At 40.4% G+C, this 24,587-nt stretch overlaps 1 protein-coding gene across 1 annotated transcript in view; it reads left to right on the top strand.

Annotated features, from left to right (window-relative positions):
* The window catches only part of LOC142370742 (thyroid hormone receptor alpha), a 144,086-nt gene that overhangs the window by 35,383 nt on the left and 84,116 nt on the right, over positions 1 to 24,587 (top strand). The window lies entirely within an intron of this gene.

Raw genomic sequence — 24,587 nt, 5'->3', positions numbered from 1 at the left:
GGCCCAAGTTGTCGCAAATTGACCTGGCAACTGCTCCCCCATGCCCCCCTCCCCTCCCCTACTTAGGAGAGCCTTTAATATGTAAATGCCAGTGATCAGGTCAGGAGCTGCCACAGTCATTTTCAAGTGGGGTGGGGTGAGGTGAGGTGGGGGGTGGGCAGGCCTGTTTCTACACGTTCATCACTATCACCTCCAACTCCAGCCAAGTTTGTTGCTGTGTTGTCTTGAAAAAGAAGAGGTGCACGCTGTCTGCTGGTGACAGGTGATGCATATCTGTTTTTTTTTCTCCCAAACACCTCTTTTGTAATACCGCTTTTTGTGGGCAAAATTCAAGGATTCAAGGATTCAAAGGTTTATTGTCATATGTGCAGTTAGAAACGTGTTTCCCTGAACAATGAAATTCTTTTCTTTGTTGCCCGCACTGGATGTCCAAATGTATAATAATAAAGATAAGATAAAGATAAAATAAGCATGCAGCAGCAATATTCTAAAAGGTTTCTTAAATAAAATAGAAATATAGAAATAAAAATATAGAAATCTGGCCTGTATACATAATGTGCAGTAGTGCGCTCAGTGTTTTATTGTGTATGGCTTAATTCGGTGTCACAATGGTCACAATATCGCCGAGGTCTTTTCTTTGTCCTTGCAGAGTCCATTTTTGTGTCAAAACAGTGCAAATTGCCAGCTGTGGTCAGACAACATTAAATAGCAAAAGGACGGGAGGTTGTCTCGCGAGTATTCCGTGTAATGACGTGTACGCATATGATTGGTGGAGCTTAACGGCTCGCATAAGCTCTCGTTCAATCACGTATGAGAAACATTGTGTCGTGCAGTGTAAACAAAAAGTTTAAAGAGCAGATCTGGCGGCAGAAAGGCAGACAGAAAGGCAGACAGAGTCCCGTGCTGTGAAAACTGCCCTGGTTTGCGGAATACAATGGCTGGAAGACGACTTGCTTTCAACTCCCCAGCAACTCTCTGCGGGTCTACAGGTTTGTGTGTTTTTTTCTACTTGCACATGACCATTTGATTGTTTAATTTTAGTCTTGTTGACACTGTACAGCACTTGGGACAGTTCTCGCTGATTTTAAATGTGCTGTCTATTAAACTTACTTACTCACTTGCTTACAGGCAGATAAAATGAAAGTCCTGTTGAATGCTATGACCGGGATGTCTCGTATGGTGGCCAGCACTGTGGATACGGTCGTGGAGAGGGTTCTGGAGGGAATCGACCAGAGATTCGCTAGGTTGGAGGCAAGATGGCCGTCGAGAACGGACTGAAGTTACATTCCAGAGAAGTTGAAGAGCGCAAGAGAAGGCGGATACAGAATCCGAAAATCGCGGTAAGAGTAGGTTATTGACTGTGGCTTTAGGCTAAACTCAACTTAATTGTGTCCATCACGTGAAAACCAGTGTGAGTTGCTTTATTTAAAAAAATGAATTTCGTGTTTTCAATTTATAGGAAGCAGTTCGCCGCCTGCATAACTCACCGTGGCATTATAATCCAGGTCAAGGGTAAGAATAAGTGAATGTTCTCCCAATATCTAGTTGAGTTGGACCCGATGTTACGTTACGTCAATGCAGTTTTTTTTTATTAACCATAGGCCTATTGTTTTTACAGGCTACTGTCACCTCACAATATGGATGTAACGAGTCGCTTGAAGGAGGCGGTGACAAACAGTCCGAACTTCAGAGAGGCAGACGGGGACACTATCGAGGGTGAGCGGCGCTGACTTTTACCACGGCTCTGGCACTGACACTTTTAAGCACTGGTCATTTTATTCATTCCTCTTGTTTGTTTTTTTTAGCTGCGTGACGGACCTGTGTGCTGTGCTACAGGCGCGTCTTGAAGCCAACCCGAAATACTCACAGTCTCACCACAGAAGAGTGAAAGAGAGTAAGAACATATACGCTGTCAATATGACTTTCGTTACTTTATAGACAAGTTGTCAATATGCTGTGCATGGATAGACTATGTTTTGATTATTTATTGGTTATTCCAACAGCTCCCAGAAGCCAGCTTCTGATCCAGGATGAGGACGTCTGACAACTCCCGCAGACCCTGCAGGGACCGGAGTAAGAATGCGGATTCCAAACGGCGGCGTTTAGGCTTATTGTGTATATTGTAGGCTACAGCAGTGTGTGTGTATAAAGTTTTCAATTCTTTATAATCAATATGGTTCTTATTACAATGTAAGCTATGTACATTGTGTGGTGTGGCAATAAAAGCGCTTTAAAAAAAAAAAAGTTTCCTTTTTCATTTCCTCAATAGATTCACGTCATTCATGTCTGCATTAGCCTAGTCATAGTGCAGCTTATAAGAATGACGTGAATATATGAAGTACACAAACATCCCAGGAATATTAGTAATCATAATTACAATTATTAATCATAATTGCTGAGTGATATGCCCATATAAAGTATGCATATATTAACCTTATTGGCCAATGGGCGGTCAGCTTTACAGGAGCTTTTTTATGTAATCACGTGCCTTTTTCGTCCAATACCAGCGAGGCCAGTGAAAGGTCCAGGCACTCTCACAGCGGGGTGCTAATCGCTGGGCCATTAGCACCCGCTGTGAGAGCCCGCCGCGAGTCGGGTTCGTTTCCGACGATTTTCTCGCTCAACAAACTTAAAGTTTGTCTGCCTGCAAGCGCCCAGGTGCGTCCGAAAATTAGGCAAATTCGCGGAAGTTCACTGCCGTCCACAGTGACACAAATCCCTCTTTTCGTGCAGTGTTGGTCATGAGGAGACCTTGTTGGTTCAATGGTTGGTTCAATGGTTCCATATTATTTGCCAAGAGAGTTCACCAGTGTTGTTTTGGTGGCTGTTTACATTCCACCCTCAGCTGTTGCCGACACTGCATGTGATGTCATCAGTTCCGTTGTTGCTAAGATACAGACACAACACCCCAATTCTTTTGTGGCAATATCTGGTGATTTTAATCATGCCTCACTCTCTGCTACACTTCCAACTTTTCAACAGTTTGTCAGCTGCTCTACCAGAGAAAACAAGACATTGGATTTGTTTTACACAAATGTCAAGGATTCATACATTTCCAAATCAAGACCTCCCCTGGGTAAATCAGATCACAACCTTGTTTTTCTCTGTTCAGCATATAAACCCCTTGTCCAGAGACTACCTGTCACAAAAAGGACTGTTAGAAAGTGGTCACATGAAGCTGAAGAAGCCTTACAGGGTTGTTTTGATGCAACCGATTGGATTTCTCTTTGTAAGCCACATGGAGAGGACATTAATGCCATGACTGAGTGTGTGACTGACTATATAAACTTCTGTGTGGACAACACCATCCCCACCAGAACAGTGAGATGCTTCCCTAATAACAAACCCTGGATCACCAGTGAGCTAAAGGAACTATTGAACAAGAAAAAAAGAGCCTTTAGGGAGCGAGACAGGGAGTTACTGAGGAGTATACAGAAGCAGCTCAAAGTCAAGATCAGAGAGAGCAAGGAGGTGTATAGAAAGAAGCTTGAGAGTAAACTGCAGAGGAACAATATCAGAGATGTGTGGTCAGGGATGAAGAAGATCACAGGCCTCAAGCAGAGGGAGGATCGGATGGATGGAAGTCTGGACAGAGCAAATGAGCTGAACACATTCTTCAACAGGTTCAGTTCAGGAACAAGCTCACCATCCTCCCCTCTTGTTCCCAGCCAAAGTGACATCCCACCCTCCTCTGACCCACAGCTTTCCTGTAACATCTCCACCTACACCTCAGTCATGGATTCTTCTGCTTCCACTAGTTTGTCTTCAACCCAATCAGGAGATGCTGCTGTCCCCTTTCCCTCCCCCTCCCACTTTTCTGTTTCTAGAAGTCAGGTGAAGAGGCAGTTGGAGAGACTGAACCGGAACAAGGCTGCAGGTCCAGATGGTGTCAGCCCCCGAGTCCTGAAGGCCTGTGCAGAGCAGCTCTGTGGGATTCTGCAACACCTTTTCAACCTTAGCTTGACCCAAGAGAAGGTACCACTGTTGTGGAAGACATCCTGTCTGGTTTCGGTACCAAAGAAAACTCACCCTTCAGACATCAATGACTACAGACCTGTTGCCCTGACATCCCACATCATGAAGGTCCTGGAGAGACTCCTGTTGACCCACCTGTGTAAGCAAACCAGCACATATCAGGACCCCCTGTAGTTTGCTTATCGCCATGGAGTTGGAGTTGAAGACGCTATCATACACCTGCTTCAACAAACCCACTGTCATCTGGACAAAGCAGGCAGCACTGTGAGGATCATGTTCTTTGATTTCTCCAGTGCATTTAACACAATTCAGCCTGATCTGCTTCGTCTGAAACTCCAGAAGACTCAGGTGGAGGCCTCAACAATTACCTGGATTAATGACTACCTGACAAACAGACCACAGTTTGTCAGACTGAAGAATTTTGTGTCTAACCAGGTGATCAGCAGCACAGGAGCACCACATGGGTTCTATCGGTTTGGTTTTCTTTGGGATATTGGAATATACTTTGGTTAATTTGGAGTCAAGATCTGGGGTTCATTTTGTATTTGAGATTTGTTTATATTATTTTGGTGACTTTTGGACCCGCCCATTAATCATACAGATTAAGAACACACCAGGGGCTCTTTTTTGTTTGTCAAATGTCTGGTGTGAGGATGGGAGGTGGTGGTGGAATGATTTTTTGACCACTTTCAGATCTTATTCATTTCAAATAAGTTAACTTTTGTTTTCATCTAAATCGTAAGAATTTTTTGTTATTGTTTTGTTCATATTTTTTGTTGGTAAAAGAAAAAAATAAACTACATATATTTTATATATTTTAACAACTGAAGTGCGTGCAAGTCAAGAACACAACCACCTGCTGCCACCCACGGCCTTTCTTGGAAATATATCATTTGGAAATTTAAAAGGCCACGACACCTCGCAATAGACAAGTATATCTGGCCGTGACTCACAGTGGGATGATCCAACTTTGCCAATATTAAACTCCAATTCAACTACATCCAATTCCACCGTTTGGGATTAAAGTTAGGGTGCAGGGATTAATGGGTTTGTCTTCTGAAGTAACATAATAAACTACTTGGATGTTTTAGTGAGAGGCTACTCAAGAGGAGCATACAACACTTTTTTAAGCAAAGAAATCTGGCAAAACCATTGACCACATATGGAACATGTTTGTTGCCTTCTGTTCTTAGAGATTAAGCTAATGTATGACAAGGCAGTCACTCCTTCCAAAAGTCAAGTTCTGTACTTTTCTGAACTCGTAGTCCGTGGCATCAGCTACAACTGCCTTATGAGAGATGTTGGATTCGTCCAGTATGCTGCTGATGACTTCTGCAACATGAACAGCTTTGTGGCTTCCTGTCAGTTCCTTAGTAAACAGGATGTCACTGTTGGGTATAGAATAGTTCCAGTTCCATCATGATAACTTGAAACCCCTCTCATGAAACTGTACCATTAGGCATAATGGACATATCCTTACATGTAAATTATTTTGCTTTGTAGGCAATGGCTTTTTTTTATGAGCTCACTGTGCCTAATTGCAGGCAGTCCGATGATGGTAAACACCAGACACTGACTCACATATATGTGGTGCTTCCAGTGCCAAGCAAGACAGTAGATGTCTTGCCTTTTTTACTGTCCTGTGAGGAAGGTTTTGCACCCTCCATTTTCATAGCAACATAGCAAACCCAACATTGGCTTATTTTCTGTGATGTTACCAGGGTATGCATACTCCCCGCTACGTCATTGGGAACCCCCCCCACCGGCTGCTTCACGCTGGTTTGTTTGAGGAAGTCGGGGGTGGGGATTCCCAAAGACGTAGCGTGGAGTGTGCTTCGGCTGTGTTTTCTGCACTGGAAACTAGTTCCCAAACCGACATGAGCAAACCAAACCTTCCGTGTAGATTTACACAGTTATTTGCACTCGATGTGAAAGTACACCACTCACACAGTAATTAGAAGGTAAATCAAGTAAATTAATTCACGTTGGGCAAAATATTTCGATTGGCGACACTGGCGACGCTAGCATGTATGTATTACGTGCAACCAAGCAGTGGTCAGTGCTGTGAGATTCGGACAATGCCTGGGTCGCCAGGAAAACGCTCCCACACACTTATTTATGTCTCGGGAATGCGGGGATACACTTAATTTGGCCTGGGGGTGGCATATCCCTTTAAAGTGTCTCCACATTCCAACAGACGTTTGAACTTGAAAGAAAAAGTGACAGAACCCAATGCAGTAGTGCCTTAATGTGGAATACCACTGATTGCTGCTAGGTGTTAGCTTTAAAATATTTCTGTATGTTCCCGTTAAAAAATGTCAACTTCACTCATGTTACGATGCGTTGGTTGCGAGGCGTAAGGACACGGATGCAGACTTCAAAAACAAGACTTGATTTATTAATCAGAAACAGAACAAGGTTAACATAAGGCCGGAGCCGGATGACAAGAACGAGACTATGAAAAGAAAACATGATCATGAAAAAACAAAAGACTTGACTTAACTCAATTTGGCGTGGCGTGGAGTGGCATGAAGGGTGAATGTGCAAGAATCTCACCCTGACTGTGAGAAAACAGGGAACCTAAATACTGTGGGGACTGATGAGTGAATGAGTGCAGCTGATGAAAACGAATGCAGTTGACGTGAGTGAAACTAATGACCTGAACATAGGGAGTGAGGGAAAAACAATGGCAAAACTAAAACTAAACATGAGCTAGAAAACTTAAGACTAAACACCAAGGCATGAGAGACTAAAACATGATAAAACACAAAACTAAAAACATGGCGCAAAACCCCATGTTCGTGACAACTCATGAAATACCAGATCGGTACACTTCCCCTCAAGTCATTCCGAAGTCATTAGTTAGCCTCAATGGTTCTGACCACTGTGCTGGCGGTCATTTTAAAAGTAATTCCATAATTAAATTGGCACAATTTAGAAAAGGTTTTTTGATGCAGGGACCAAGAGATCCCAATAGGGATAGAAAGAAGACTCTTACAAAGCCAAAGTGGCAGCTGGTTCCAAAGGAGAGGAACTGGATTGCTGAAGGCTGTTTCTCTCATTCTGCTTTTTGAAACTCACGACAGGTACCACATACAGTATATAATTAGGTAGAGGTTTTGTTTAGCTAAGAAAAAAAAGGTGTCCATATCGCTTTCTGTTTTTAACAGCTCTTTCACATCATGAGAAAAAAAGTGTTTTTTAGTTTTTTACTTAGTATCATGGACTCTGGTTGAAGCAGGTAGAAATTAAGTGCTATGATTCTATAGAGAGGAATGTGATTATCACAGGCATTTGTAGATGGAGAGAGACACTTTAACTCCTGTTTCCTTTATGTGTGATTTATTTTTAAGCAAGACATTGCTGAGTGATATGATGCTGACACCCTGTCTTAGGTGTTGGTGTTGCTATGCAGAAGAAAGAGCCTGCTTAAAGGATAAGACCGGTTTTTTGACATTGGCCCCTTGATTTCACATTATAACAGGATGTTCTACTCACCCCTGCTTGTTGTTGAACATTTGGAGCTGTTCCGAAGATATTCGCGAGGCGTCTGGCTGCTCTCTTGAGATATTCGGCCATGAAACGGTTTCCTATGGGCAAGCTTATACAGGCACAAACTATGCTGTTTATAATTTATTAATTACTCTACACTAGCACTGATAACGTGGAGGTGCGTCGCTTACTTAAAAAAATCCGGGTTACTAATTTTGAATTTTAGCCGAATGAATAAATAGGCAGCAGGTCTGTGGGCTGTCTGTGGCAGTAGCACGACGATGACGTCAGTAACACCCACTTTACGACAAAAAAATCAAAATTACAATAACCCGGATTTTTTTAAGTAAGCGACGCACCTCCACGTTATCAGTGCTAGTGTAGAGTAATTAATAAATTATAAACAGCATAGTTTGTGCCTGTATAAGCTTGCCCATAGGAAACCGTTTCATGGCCGAATATCTCAAGAGAGCAGCCAGACGCCTCTCGAATATCTTCGGAACAGCTCCAAATGTTCAACAACAAGCAGGGGTGAGTAGAACATCATGCTATAATGTGAAATCAAGGGCCCAATGTCAAAAAACCGATCTTATCCTTTAAGTGGAAACCATGCTGTGATCAAAACTGAGCATTCGAGGACTTTTTATTGCCTTTTTAAATTTTTTTATTTTACAATAGAAAGAAAGTAGGTTTTCTTGTCCTCATCACCAGGCAAGGTTTGAAAAAGTCCTGCAAAAGCTGACGTTTTTATTTCCGTCTAAAGATAACTGTAGATTTGGTCTGTTTTAAAAGTTCTCAGTTGCAACTCTATTGTACTTGGTGAAGCAGAAATGAAGTACAATGATGTTGTGTTAATTTTTTTTCATGCTGGTACTGAATGTGATCGTGCCACGCCTCTCCCATTTTCCATTCTGAAACTTCATTTTCTTTATTTCTGCTGTCCTTTCATCGTTGTCATTGTTCATCTCCCCATCCCTGAAACTTCTCCTCCGTCATCATGCCTTCGCCTCCTCCGTTCTGGCTCTGTGAGCTGCACGGGGTTTGCTTCTGCCAAGAAGTCGCACAAATGAAGGAGCAGTTCAGCCACTGAAAAGAGGAGATTGCTTCTTTTTAAACTGTTCTGGCAGTTTGCACAGGCGTATGGTTGCTATTCAACAATATACAGGTCATATACAGCTAATCCATAAATATACCATTCACCTCTCCCTCTACTCTTTAATGCCGTTCTACCCAATATTCTTCTCCTTACATCTCCTCCATCTTTCACAATTCTTCTGCTTGATTTGTCACTTTATCCCCATTCATGGTTATACTATTTTTTCCCACCTGTGCTATAGGGTCCAAAAACAAGGTGCCTACTATACTTTGGCAATATGTTTTCCTGTGACCTAAGGGTGGGCCTCACCCGTTTAAAGGGATTTTTGAGAGCCTTGGTTTTAAGGTTAAGGTTAAGTTTAGAATTAGGTTATGATCAGTGTTGGGAGTAACGGCGTTACTAACGGCGTTATTTTTCCAGTAACGGAGTAATCTAATTAATTACTTTTCCCATCGTTACAACGCCGTTATCGTTTCTAATTAATTACTTTTCCCATCGTTACAACGCCGTTATCGTTACTGAGAATATAAAGTGGCGCGTTACTACAATTTGGTTGTAGGCTTTCGGCTACACATCAGCTGCAAGCTGCCTGGAGAGAGCAGGGGTGGGGATGACACCGTTGCAAATGCGATGATGATTGGCTGGGTGGGCGGATGACCTACTCACGCTGTCTCACTGCACGCGCTGACGACTACTGCTAAACACACACGAGACAGTGACAATGGCGACGAGCCAGGGAAGTTCAAAGGTAGCGTTCTCTAACTGGAAGTACCGGCACTACTATAAAAGGCAAGAATGTGTATGTAACATGCACACTATGCCCAGGGAAAAAAACTTTATCCACGTCTGCCTCAAGTAATTAAAATCTAATGAAGCACCTTACATCAACCCATGCGAGTATGACACTTGTTGCTTCTGCAGCTGCTAACCCAAGCCCAAGCCCAAATGCAGCTAGCGTGAGCCCCAGCGAAGGAAACGAGCCACTTGAAAACAAACAACACTCCATTTTTGGGGTCGGAAACAGGTGACCACCATCACCATTTTATATTCAATATTTGTGTTTTTATTTCTATGCATCATATGGCAGGCTGCAATCTATTGAGTTCAAATAAATACCGAATATTCTAAATTACTGTATATAGTGTTTTTATTCTTCAATCAGTTAATATAAACATATTTGATGTTAAAGATGTTATAGAACGTAACAGCGTTATAGAACATAAAAAAATAACGCCACAGTTACTTTGCTGAGTAACTAATTACTTTTACAATGTGGTAACTGAGTTACTAACTCAATTACTTTTTGGGAGCAGTAACTAGTAACTGTAACTAATTACTTTTTAAAAGTCACTTGACCAACACTGGTTATTATTAGGTCTAATTAGGGTTAGGATTAGAGTTGGACTTTTATCTGTGATGGTTAGAGTTAGGGTAAGGGACTGGGGAATGTTTTATGCCAAAAACCATAAGATAGAATCGTAAGTTTATGAGTGTGTATCAGTTAAGAGAATTCTTTCATATGAAAGGGTAAACCCATGATCACTTAATCAATTTTTGCCTCTTGAAAACTTACCACAAACAGTTGCTACTTTCACGGATGCTCATTATGGCTTCACAAGAGGTGTATTCAGTAAAAAATGTCTGAGCACATGCTGGGTTTAACTATGTTATTCACCACTAAGCTGAAATGTGCATCATGCACAGTTCTGCAGTGATGAGGCAGTCTATTTGTTTTCAGGCCATCACGGTATAGTAATCACGTCTTTGAGCTGCTATTGAGAACATAATGAGAGTTCAACAGTGATGCTAACAGGGGAAAAAATGGGGTTTGTGGGAACATTCGAATTGTTGATTTCGTCTCTGTTCCTCCCGGTAACATCAGTTCATTCGTGCGCTGTCCTCATGTGTGTAACCTTGTTTTTCCTGCTTTGGCCGGCGTGCACACATGAAAGTGTACCCTGTGGTCGCATAGCCAGTGATATAGGAGGCGATGTGCTGTGGTCTTGGAAACCTGTGTGACCTCTTGTCTATCTGTCTGTCTGAAGACACTTTACCCTGCAAATATTGACTCATGACAACGACAGCAGCAGTAGCAGCAGAAATGTGTCATTATAGAGGAAGCAAATGATAGAGCTGAAAGATGCTCAAGGGTGCATTTTCACTGATAATTATTTGTTCAATTAGTGCTCACGTTCACTTTCATGAGTACATTTTTCCTTTCAAAATAGATACGCACAAGAACATTGTAATCATCCCCCAACTACCCACCCACTATGCGAATGTGTATAAGCACATACTATACAGTGCTGGAATGTTATTGATGCTGATGTCAATATTTATTAACATTTGCCGAGGTGTGTAAAAAAAACATCCAACTCAATGAACAATAAAATGACGTTATAAGCAGAATGAAGCTTTTAGCTGCTTTTTCTGACACTTTATCATTATTATGTTAAAACAGAAATATAGTGAGCAGCAACACTGAAGCATACCCCACCGTATATTTTAACATTAGATTTAATAGAAACCTATTTATTAGATACAACTGGATTTTTATCAAGTTGCTAATAACTGTCAATTTCAGCCTGCATGTACAAACACCCAATGGTGACCTATTTGATTTGGGCAGAGAGCAGCCTTGTATAGCTGTAATTCAGTCACAAAACCACACACCTGGGATCAGTGGTTCAACATGCAACAACTCATGATATTATAAACATGGTCTTACACAATTAAAATATTAATCAAAATCGGTTGTCAGGACAGCTCTAACTCAACACTAAAACTTTGGCAGATGAATTACTTGACTAATTATTAACAATTCTGAAGTAGTAACCACATAGTGTACCTTACCCCCGCCTCCACTGCAGTGAAGGGCTGCAAGTCTTTCAGAAAAAAACATGGCAACAGCTCTGAGACGGATGGCTCTTTTTTTCCACCATCTGATAATGAATAAAGAGTTTGGCTTCTGCTTCCTCCACTGTAGCAGGTAACTGACTTGTGCAGACTCGTCTCTGGAATTATTTGAGATCATTACTTAAAAATGCTTAAAACACTGCTAACTGTGTCAAGAGTTGATGATTGAAACATCTTTTTTATTTTATTTTAAAAGATAAAAAGCGTTGCTTTTACGTAATGAGGTTGGGAATTTCGCATTGTTAACGCTGGCAGATCTCATAAATCTCATAAACAAGTGTCTTGTTAGATTAATCAAGCACATGCATCGACCTATTATGTATTTCATTGGATTTAGATTAAATTTAGTGCAAATAGCCCACACTTCAGAGTTTGCTCACGAAGAGTGCAAAATGTAAGCATTAATGAGATGTAACTGACAGTGACAGCTTCGTTATAATTTGATCAGTTCTTGTTGATGATCTGCTATATGACTGTAAGGACGTGACATGTTCTCTTTTTACTTCAAGATCTTTTTTAGACATCACCCGGCACCTCGTTTCAATGAAAATCTGTGTTAAGCTGGTCCAGAGTCATTTAGCAGGAAATCAGCCTGTAAGGAGAGGAGATAAGGGGGGAGGGGACACTGCCGGTGCATCATCTTTTAGTGGATGTTGAAAAGAAGCCAAGTGTACTCAGTCAGTTTTAATGAGGAGCAGAGACGGAATGAGTGCCGATGGAAAATGTTGCATTACTAACTCTGCCTTAGTAGGCTGCTTTGGATGGGTTCCAATTTAGCAAAGATGATATAAAGTTATTTACAGAACGTAAAGAGACTCCACATGCAGAGCAGGCGATTTTCCTCACAGCGTTATGTTTATCATTAGCTTATCATTTCAACCAGAAAATATCATTTATATATAGCGGTGCGCTGTATTCACTGCATGTGAATCTATGCCTTGCAGCACGGAAGGAGCAAACTACTAGGTTTTACTCCACCAAAAAAAAACTTTTTCTTCAGCTAAGAAGCTTCACAATAAAACAGGAACAAGACCAGAATCAGCTTATATCTATTTGTGAGACTGAAAGATTTGTGTCTAAAGGCCTCCAAATTACAGCTTTGGCCACTTTGGAAACTATGAATGTCAGTATTTGAGAAATTTCAGTTCCCATGTATCAAGGAGTTCCAATGCAGGCCCAGCCCTGACTAAAAGTAGAATTATCTGTGACTAGCTTCTTACTACAAAATGTTGTTTTTTTTAACTGTAACCTCAACAAAGCAAAGAGCACCAGACAGCCAGTCTTTAGGGAACTAAAATAATTTCTTAATTTTAAAAAAGCAGACAATGTTTTTGATACAGATTGATCAGTCTGACGAACAGATTAAAGTTGATCGAGACAGGTTAAGCATGTGGCTTATTAAAGCTTCAAATTTAACTTAGTGCTTTCTATTGGTCCTGAGATTTGAATAAAATTTTTTTTTAAAAAAGCAGCTCTGTGGACCTTAAATTGTAGAAAGTGCTGAAAATCCGAACACCTCAAAAATAAAATGAAGACAATATATCACTGACAAGAATTGGTATCTTAGAATGAAGTCCTTTTAAATACATCAAATTATTTCTTCCCCCATCTAGTGGTGCAATTTTATTTTGCAAAGTCGAATGAATTTGCTCTCTACCGCCTCGCGTTTTCAAATGTGCGTTGCAACTTGTTGAACTACGGCAGGTGGTATGTGTCAAGATTCTCTTTTTCGCTTTTTTGGCAATGAGGATCCCTTCTCCTGTGGCGTGGCATAACTATGGTCTTTCATTGCGAACAAAAGTGCATGCCGTTCAGGCTGGTTTATACCAGAGAATGTCTAATGGCGTAGACTGGCTCTGTTTATACCTGCGTGCAAACGTGACGTCAAAATGACATCATTTCCGCTATCAGGCCTGGCGTTGGGGAAAACGCGATTCGAAGTGCTTTATGTCCCTCTCGGCACTTCGTTGTTTTTCATAGACCGGAAGGACATGGCAGCCTCCATAGAGCTTGCCCGCTCTATGTAGATACAGACAAGTGATTCTTCGCTCAGGAAGATAAGTGAGATTGTTGACAGAAATAATTTTACACCAATGAGGACTAATTTATGAATGAATATGTTGATTTGAGCTAATAAGTTACTTAATATATTACACAGTGTCCCTTTAACTATGATATTTAAAATAATTGACAAAATTGCTGTAAGGTAATGAAATATTTGTATTTAATTTCCCTTTTTCATACATGCCTGGTGTTTGGTGTGTACATTCATACAGCTATCAGCACTGCAAAAACGGCTGCACCAGTTTCCTAGCATCCCACGGCTTTCTTTTCTTCCCTCTACTTTGCATGCACTGTATGATACATTTCTCTGACATGTAACACATGCTCTAACAAGCATATGATCCTAATTTTACATCCCAGCTACTGGGAGCGCATGTATATCTTGTCAGTAAATGTTAAACTGTTAACATGAGGGGTCTGAGTAGTGTAACACTTCAACACACACACACACACACACACACACACACACACGTGATTGAATACCTACAGTGTGTGTAGGATGGGTGATGTCTGTTTTCTAGGTTCCAAATATTCCCACATCCAAAATCACTGAGGAATCACCATGAATGAAGAAAAAAAGCTGAGCTACTGTACGACTTCATGTCTATATGCAGCAAAACAGGCAGTAGGTCAATGTGCATTTCTACTGACAGTAGATGAGTCAGCGTGCTTGGACACAGTAAACATAACAGTGTGATGGTCTGTTGACTAACTTCCCCTTACAAAGGTCAGATTGGTAGGTGTACAGAATGTTCAACAATGCTGGATTTAAAAAAGTTACTGGGAATTTTTCCCCTTTTGCATATTGGCAATAACATTCCTGCGCATAATTTTTGCCTCTATTATCTGATTGATGTTGAAGAATGTGACTGCAGTTACTGTGTAGTTGTGTCATTGTTAAAAGAAAAGAAAAACAGAAAAGTTCTAGACTAAGTCTTTGCATTAGTTGCTATTGTTCAGCAATTTTTTTCTTTTGGGTCCATCCAGAGTGGTGTAAAAAGAGAGTGGCGACACATAGACCTATAGAAAGAAAGGAATGCGGAAGTCACGTGGGTCACGGAGACGCCAATAATTCCAAACAAGAGACGCAGCTCCGTTGATCTCGATTGCTCGTCAAGAACAATTACTTGTAAGTTAATGAAATAACAGCATTTTAAACGTTTTTTAAATTTTTAAGCATTATCTTTCAGAAGTATACTGTTAGACATCGTTATTTTTACATTTGGTTTGCATGAAATGTCGATGTTGATGTTAAAAATGTAATGGATTTAGGGACCTAACTGAAAGCTTGGTAACGGAGGCTAACGTGAGGTAATTAATGTGATCATTTCACTAAAGTCCGTTAACTTTTTATTGTCAGGTGATATTGTGTAAAGTTGTTTTGATTGTTAGGTTTTAAAACATTACCAAAATACTATTATAGGCCTATAGTAATAATACATTTAATACATTTTGGTATTTCTGAAGTATTTTCTCCGGTAAGTTGATGAAATTCCAAAATTTTATGGCATTGTGAGGCAGTAGCTGACTGGTCTTTAACTAATTAAGTAAGTTTTTTTCAGCATGACTTTGCAGCTGTGATAATGAATTTATGAATTTCTCTGTCAGGGAGGTCAGCAGGTGTGGTGGTCGCTGCTGCCACGGATCCCTCATTAGGGCTTCAGCACATTTCTACAATGTCCAAACCCATAAATTTGATCAAATACAGTTCATTGTTACAGATTGATTTACCTAACAGTATAAATAGCAGTAAATAAACTTTTTTATTAAGGCTTGTTTTACATTTTCCATGATGACATTTTATAATAAAATGTTTGGTTGATATCTGTTTATGTTTGCACAACTGACTCATTTATTTTGTCATTTAATATGGTTTTAACCAGAAAAAAAGTTTTTAGATTCATATTTTAATCAATGAATTAATATTTTACAATAGTTTTCTGGCTTGAAGCACAATAAACAGGGTTACAGATACGTGTATTCAGTTCACATGAAAATCAAAAAATGAAATGTAGAACAATTATGTCTTCTAGAGAAAAGAAGAATTCATCCGTCAACTCATCAGTCAAAGCATCCACAGCCACATATTTCCCTCCAAGTCATTTAAAGCTTCTTTAAAATAATTTATTTAGCTCAGCTTTGCCATTCAGCTTATTTTCCATCTGACACCAGAGAGAGCAGACAGACTGAATGACATCTTCTACAGATGGTGTTTGGGACAACAGGAAAAAATCCTGGGAACAGACAGTAATATCATGCTTTGTTGAAGGATCTATATCTGAAAGTAAGCTGAACCACTGGCATGATTTAAGTATAAAGGAGGATAAGGTATAGCTGTCCCCTGCTAGCATGCAGGGGTACCCTCTACCATTTAAAATAAATGTGTTTCTGCCGCTCCAAAAAAGAAAAACGTTGACAAAATACAAAATAGTCAGTGTAGTAATCAATGCACATTATTGGTCAATATTTACCAAAAATTGCGTCGTAAATGTTAAAGGGGAACTGCGGTATTTTCAACATTAAGCCTCTTTTCTGAGTCGTCTGCAGTGTTTTAGAACCCCCCTCACCGCTTTTTTGATGTTTACTGCTGTCTCCGGTATTTGCCTAATTTTGATTCTTCTCAACCTGCTTCAGAATGGCAAGTCATGCGCATGTCCAAAAAGGTCCGTAAAAGCACAATAAATGTCCGTTTTCAAAATAATCAACTGGAGTGGTTCCTGGTGTGCACTGGTAATCCATATCAAATTTCGTTGCGAAAAGTTGCGTCTGTCGTGTTTTATTTGGCAGCTCGTTCATGCTCGCACTATTTTCTTAGCGGTGGCGGAGTAATATCAACGAACATCCAGTACAAAATGTCAAATAAAAGAGGCTTAATGTTGAAAATACCGCAGTTCCCCTTTAAAGTTGTCGTTTTTGTGCTTCTTCCCACTAAGACCCGTTCAAACTGACTGACAGCGCTGTGACGTTTGGAACTATTGAGGCTTACATGAACCACGTGACAGCATAGCGGCGACATCAAAGCTTGTCGTAACTCTGTATTACTCTATAGCTCTGGGACCCACAAAAACGATACTCCATTTTAAGGATGACCTTTCAGTCACATACTGTCCATTTTAGCTCCTTCTCCGAGGCAGGGTCTTTTCTGGGTTCCATAGGAACACATCTGACGTAGGTGTTTGGTGATTGGTAGCTACGCCCCTTGTCAGATTTCTGCTTCTTCATGTTCCTAATCTCCTCAACGCAAACAGTAGAATAACGGCTGAAATGTTTACTCATACGACACGGACACAACTGGCGCGTGTTTATTAAGTTAAACTTACACGCCGTCTCCTTTGTCTGCGGCGCTCTGCTCTCCTTCCTTCATGAAATGAAGCAGTATCGCCTGCCGCTCGATTCTTCGTCTCCTGACTCTCTGTATGCTCTTCCAGCCTCGATGTTAGACGCCCGATGTGATCGTCCATGATTAATATTACCATCAAGCAGACCATGAACACGATAGCTTCTTGGTGGTGTTTTTTCCTTCTCTCCTTACTTTTTGCGGGTTTTGTTTTGTTGTTGAGTGTGGCGCTAAAGTAACACGTTACTGTCGCAGACGGTTGCGTCACATCAGTCCCTATCAAGGTCACGACTCATGTTCGAATGCAAAATGAAACAGTTCCCCTGTGGAAGGGCAGTTCATAGAACGGATTTAGAGGTGGACCGTTCTTAGAACTGCTCTGTCCGAATGCGGCTTAAGTAGCCCCCCCTCTGTCTCACAAAGAAAAAGCTAATAATTGTTTTTGAATTAGGATCAAACTGAAAACAAGGACTTTTTTTTTTTTGCAAGATTCTAGTATTATAGGTATTACTACAGAGGAGAAAACGGTGACAAATAAAACACGTGCACACCTAGAACCGCTATGATATTTATGATAGTTTTCCGTGGTAAACATTTTTCCTTCTGTGTCACTGTTCTGAGCAGCTGTCAGCTCAGCTTCTTCTTGACAATTTCTCCCTGATTCTCCAAACTGAGAGCGCTCTGACTGCTGTGTGTGGCTGATAAGACACTGAATAAAGAAAAAAAAATATGGTCAGCTGTCCTGTTTAACTTGCTCTTTAAAGATTGTCAAGACCTTCAGCCATTGTTGTGTTTATGGATTCAGTCATCAATTATCTGTCTGTCAGCATTAAGGCTGGAATCATAAACTGAATAAGAGAAGCATTGTACTAGTACACTAGTTCTTTTCTCCTATTTGGCCGTGGGCTAACTGGACGCTACGGGACTCACTACCCCATCTCAATTAGTTTCAAACTGGTACTGCACAGAGATACAAGTCAGTGCTAGCTGCTATCTTTGGTATGTTATAGTTAATTTGTTCTCACATTCTGTTGATAGATTTAGTTGATTATTACAGTTAAATGGTAAATGGACTGTACTTGTATAGCGTTTCACACACACAGCATGTCTTAGTCTATTCAATTCAATTAATTTTTATTTATATAGCGCCAAATACAACAAATGTCATCTCAAGGCACTTAAATAATAAAGTCCAATTCAAGCCAATTGGAATTCAATTCATTGTGATCATAATTATTTATGAAATAATCCAATTCATTCATATAGAGCCAATTCAAAAACAATTTCCTAGCTAAGGAAACCAACAGATTGCACCAAAACTTGTCTTCAGTCCAATCTCCCATCCTGAGCGTGCCTGAGGAGACTGTAGAAAGGAACGACTCCCTTTTAACAGGAAGAAACCTCTGGCAGAACCAGACTCAGGAAGGGTGGCCATCCGCCTCGACCAGCTAGGGTTTGAGAAGACAGAAAAGAGGGGGAAAAAAACACTGTAACACCATTCAAAGGATATCTGTTGGAACAGGGAAACACGAGTTAATGACCACAATAATGTCACATGTACATAATATCATTTGAGAAATTAAACAAGGGAAAAAGAGAGTAAAGTGAGGAAAGGTGTGACAGATGAGCTCCCCCAGCAGTCTAGGCCTATAGCAGCTTAACTATGGAATGTTTCAGGATCACCTGAGCCATCCCTAACTATAAGCTTTATCAAAAAGTAAAGTTTTAAGCCTGGTCTTAGTGGAAAGGGTGTCTGCTGGCAGCTTATTCCACAAGAGAGGGGCCTGATAACTGAAGGCTCTACCTCCCATTCTACTTTTAGAAACTCTAGGAACCACAAGTAAACCTGCAGTTTGAGAGCAAAGTTCTCTGTTAGGAAAATATCTTATAATGAGATCTTTAAGATATGATGGAGCTTGGTCATTAAGAGCTTTATATGTGAGAAGAAGAATCTTAAATTCTATTCTGAATTTAACAGGGAGATAATGAAGAGAAGCTAAAACTGGAGAAATATGATCACTCCTGTTAGTTCTCATCAGAACTCTGGCTGCAGCATTTTGGATCAACTGAAGGCTTTTCAGAGAATATGTGGGACAGCCCAATAATAAAGAATTACAGTAGTCCAATCTTGAAGTAACAAATGCATGGACTAGTTTTTCTGCATCACTCTGAGACAAGATGTTCCTGATTTTAACAATATTGCGAAGATGAAAGAAAGCAGTCCTAGAAACCAGTTTTATATGCGAGTCAAATGACAAATTCTGGTCAAAAATAACTCCAAGGTTCCTCGCTGTAGAACTAGAAGCCAAGGAAATACCATCTAGAGTAACTATATAGCTAGACAATTTCTCCCTGAAGCGCGACTTCAGTTTTGTCTGAATTTAGAAGCAGACAGTTCTGAGTCATCCAGGTCTTTATGTCTTTAAGACATGCTTGTAGTCGGACCAACCTATTGGGTTCATCTGGTTTTATAGATAAGTACAACTGAGTATCATCAGCATAGCAATGGAAACTTATGCCATGCTGTTTAATAATGTTACCTAATGGAAGCATGTATAAAGTGAAAAGAATCGGTCCAAGCACAGAACCCTGAGGAACTCCATGACTTACTCTGGTGTGTGAGGAAGATTCTTCATTTACAAGGACAAACTGAAATCTATCAGATAAATATGACTTAAACCAGCCTAATGCAGCTCCTTTAATCCCAATAACATGTTCAAGTCTCTGTAATAAGATACTGTGATCAACCATATCAAATGCAGCACCGAGATCCAACAGGACAAGCACAGACACAAGTCCGCTATCAGAGGCTAAGAGGAGATCATTGGTAACTTTCACCAGTGCCGTTTCTGTGCTATGATGCACTCTGAATCCTGACTGAAACTCTTCAAACAGATTATTTCTATGTAAATGATCACAAAGCTGAGCTGCAACTATTTTTTCAAGAACTTTAGACATAAAAGGGAGATTGAATATAGGTCTATAATTAGCTAACACTTCTGAATCAAGAGTAGGTTTTTTAAGTAAAGGTTTAATTACAGAAACCTTAAAAGGCTGAGGTACATATCCTGTCAACAAAGACAGATTGATCAAATCCAATATGGAAGTGTCAATTAATGGGAAAACCTCCTTGAACAGTCTGGTTGGGAAGACACTATTGCTGTTGTTAGTTCAGAGAGATCAACTGGACAGAAGCCGTCTAAATACAAATCAGGCTCTAAAGATACTTCTAAAGCTGCTGTACTTGATGATACATCACTGATAATAGTGGGAAGGACTCCATCAATCTTCTCTCTAATAGAAACAATTTTATTGATAAAGAAGCTCATGAAATAATCACTGCTGAGAGTTAAAGGAAAACCTGGCTCAACAGAGCTCGGACTCTTTGTCAGCCTGGCTACAGTGCTGAAAAAAAACTTGGGATTGTTCTTATTCTCTTCTATCAATGATGAATAATAAGCAGTTTTAGCTTTACGAAGGGCTATACATTCCTTCTATAGTCACACACATTCATACATCGATGGATGCATCGATAGGCAACGTGGGGTTCAGGGTCTTGCCCATGGACGCTTTGACAAGGATGCTTCAACAAGTGACCCAGGGAAGCCAGAGTCGAACCACCGACCCTCCGTTTGGTGGGCGACTGTTTTTTCTCCTACAGCCGCCCCTACAGTTACACAGTGCACCTTTAAATATGTTCTAATACTATCTAATCTCTCCTCCCTACCTCTTGTGCTTGGGTTCAGTATGAGCAAGAATGGTGTTCATTAATGTATTTTGATCGTAGAAAGAAGAACAAAATATGTTGGGCTGTGGACACACATATTATCATTGATACATATGAAATAAGAGACGGAGAGAAAAAGACAGAATTTGGAGAGCAATTGAAATCTCTTTCCCCTGTCGCCAGATACTGGTAAGTTTGTGACCAGTGGTCTCTTTTTTTTTGTTCTTTCACTGTCAAACTGGCAGGCAGCCATCAGCTCTTTTCACTTTCTAACACTTGTACGGTATTTCTAGTTAGTTTCTATTGCGGCCAACACTGTACATCTGTCACTGTGGCTGGTGGGGGATGGAACTCATCCTCCTGCCTGCTTTCAGGGTGATGCATATTGTATGAAACGACTCTACCCTCATTCCTGCTTCTCTCTCCTTTGGCCTGCTTTCATAAGATTAATCTCAGTGCCTCTGTCATTTGTCGTTTCCTGCTGATGGTTAATTACATCCCTTTTGTGTTCTCACCTGTTTGCCTTGGATGGTTCTATGTGTTTTGAAGACAATTACTGTGATGAGGTGTAATTTTAACCAGCATACTAGTCTGGCCCCAGTTTAGTTGACAGATGAACTTGTTCCTTGTAAGCAGGTGAGTGTAATGTTAGAATGATTTCATTAAGTCTAAGAATGTATGTCTACTCTTTAAGTTGTTAGGGCTTCAACAAGTGGCACTAACAGCATCCTTGGGCCTCAGCCTTCATTTATGTATAATGCTTTTAAAAATGGAGGACAAAGCTTGACTAAAATGATTGTTGTGGAGATGAGGGGTGATGGGTTTTATGCAGGGAACAAACGTTATATTAAAGCGTCATAAAGAGCTGTGAGTCCGACAAGGACAAGGAGCCTAGAAGCAGCTTGCACAGATAGAGAAAGATTTCCAGGGATAGTGAGTTTGTGTTTGTGTGTGTATGCACTCCTGTGTGAGTGTACATTATGTGCATTCAAATAGATTTTCCATACAGTAGCAGCTTTGCAGACTGAACAAGTTCTGCGGCTTTTGTTGCAGAATGAACCCTCCATATTTGTTTGTCACTGCGTCCGTCTCCACCACAGAGCAGTTCTAACATACCGATCAGACCTGATTAGGGATGGGAATTGATAAGATTTTTACGATTCCAATTCCATTTTCGATCCTGCTTCACGATTCGGTTCTTTATCGATTCCCTTATCGATTCTCATTTGGGGGAAAAACGGTCGATTGGCATCAACTTTGTTTAGTTTAGAAGTAACACGAGTCATGACCTTACAAACCCAACAACGGTGAGGTCCACATTCGTCTGTCATGGCCTGAGTAATTTAACTCTTCCCTGCTCTGGTGAAAGGAGAAGCTGGAGGTAGATGTGAACTGTGGGTAGTACCACCAGCCTCTGGCTCTGAGCCACTCAGACTCTGTCTCTAGTGATGGTCATCTAAATGTAATGCATGAGAAGGCATTAATTTAACGTTAACCGTTACTAATAGCAGGTTTTACAATGAGGCAAAGGGCGCTAACATGATAGGCAGTGTTTGTAAGTTAGTTAGTTACCTGTAGTGTTAGCCGAGGACATGCTAACGTTGCTGCTGCTGGGTTGAGATTCACCAACGTTAGTCCGGAGCAGATCGAAAACGCGACATTCATTCATAGTTACTGCATGTTGGTAGTATTTCCTCCCTTTGGTGAAATATTCACTTTGCAAGTTACCCTGTTGTCGTCTTTTTAGGGAAGTGTAACCAAACTTTCAAGCGTTTGTACCGCGCCATGTTTACTGTTGGCTGCTTTCTGCACTCGCGCCTACTGGAATCGATAAGGGAATCGTTTGCAAAATTGCAAAACGATTCCAAGGAATTGAAACACTGGGAACCGGTTCTCAACAAGAACCGGTTTTCGATTACCATCCCTAGACATGATATTATGACCATTTTACTTATATTCTGTAGGTCGCAACCAAAAGAGCTCTGACCAAAGACCAACTGACAGCGTCCTACTGGGATGGAGACAACAGATCACCTGTGCCCTTTGAATGTCCGTACGTTCTTCAAATATAATCTGTAAAAAAAATAGATGCAAGATCTAAACTTTACCTGTCAGTGACTTTGATGCTGTTGCTGACTGGTGCATGCAGAAACACATATTGAACTGTCACTTTTGCTGTAATCACTCTCATGTTTTATTAATCATCACAGTTACAGACATGCTTACTTGTGATTTTAGGTAGTATTATTGTTGCAGAGAGGAAATATTTTGCACTTCTACATGTAATTACGATTTTACACTGATTTTCAATACTTTTATTTTGCTGTTGATGTCTCTTAAGAAGGGCTGCATGGTACTGTGCTGGTTAGCACCGTCGCCTCACAACAAGAGCTTTCAAATCCCGGCTCTTTATGTGTTGAGTTTGCATATTCTCTCCGTGTATGCGTAGTTTCTCTCCGAGTACTCCGGCTTCCTCCCACCGTCCAAAAACAGGCATGTTAGGTTAATTGGTGACTCTAAATTGTCCCTAGGAGTGATTGTGTGTCTCATTTGTCCCTGTGTGGTCCTGTGATGGACTGGTGACCTGTCCAGGGTGTTCCCTGCCCGATGACAGCTGGGATAGGCTCCATGCCCTCAATTGGATTAAGCGGGTATAGAAAATGGATGGATGGATGGATGTCTCTGAAGGAAGGCGTTCAACCTCATGTTGTAAGTTTAGTTCCCTCATAAATAGCAGAGGGGAATGGCAAGTGATAGCAAATAAATCGGTACATGAATCATAAATTGATCTATTAAAGCTCTGAACATTTGAATTTGGGATATAATCAGGTCAAAATGGATAAAAATGTATATCAAACCCATTTGATGTGTGTTTAAACAGCTAGATAAAACTGTCAGCAGGTCTAAGTATGGCATGACAAAAATCCTCACAAAAACAGTTGTATCAAGTAAATCATGCTTTTTATGCACCAAGGCAACAGTCCGCCCTTGTATTTCTGTTTGTATTTCAGACTGCGTTGACGTTCTTTTAATCTTATTTAAAGGGGAAGTTTTTTTTTTTTTTTAAATCTGGACCTTAAAATACGTTCATCTACTCACTGATAACAGTTTGGTGAAAGTCTATTTAGTCTATTTAGATCACTCGAGATCCGCGTATATCCATATAATGGGAATGAACCGGGGAATCAACAATACAGCCTCTAAATAAGGCATTATCTGTCTTTATTTCACCAATACTTTAAGACGAATGAATGACTGAACATGTACTATTCAACTGTTAGTTCAGAGCTGCGTCCGAAGAACGCCGTCTTTCACCAAACTGTTATCGGTGAGTAGATGAACGTATTTCATGCCAGAAATAAGGTCCAGGTTTAAAAAAAAACTAACTTCCCCTTTAACACGTTGAACATGGATTAAAAAAACTGAAGATCAATTGATAATCACAATCTAAGACAGACCAGCTCTGTATGACGTTACTCAAAACCGCTGCTTTTTCTTAATCATCTATATCATCTTCCACTCTCCCTCATTGTATACCGGACGTAATTCATCCTCTGTGACGCCAATATATCTCTTCTTACACAGGCATAGATTCTACATCCTGACCGGTAGCTGGATGTCATCTTTTCAGTGTGCTCAAGACCTGTTTTGTTTGTTGTTAGAAGATGGAGATATAAAGAGACCCAGCGGAGGGGTTTTTGCTGTAAGAGCAACGTGTAGATGGTCAGAGATGGTCATTTTAATCTGTTGGTCGATGAGCTTTTTTCTCGACTAAAATATTTCCCAGACTGTCGGGTGCATGCATGTTTAGTGAAAATGATGATGTCATCAGGTTTACATGTATGATTCAGAGGGAACTTTTTTTCCTTTCTCATGGACAGCCATCCCATTTACAGGGCCACGTAGTAAAAATATTTTATTGAAATACATATTTATAAATATAGATATTTATATTTTAGCATAAAAATATCAACACACTG

This window comes from Odontesthes bonariensis, chromosome 21 (assembly GCF_027942865.1).
Source record: "Odontesthes bonariensis isolate fOdoBon6 chromosome 21, fOdoBon6.hap1, whole genome shotgun sequence".
In the NCBI taxonomy this organism is placed as follows: domain Eukaryota; kingdom Metazoa; phylum Chordata; class Actinopteri; order Atheriniformes; family Atherinopsidae; genus Odontesthes; species Odontesthes bonariensis.
The sequence above is the reverse complement of the archived record's forward strand: the minus strand, read 5'-3'. Positions and strand labels throughout refer to the sequence as shown.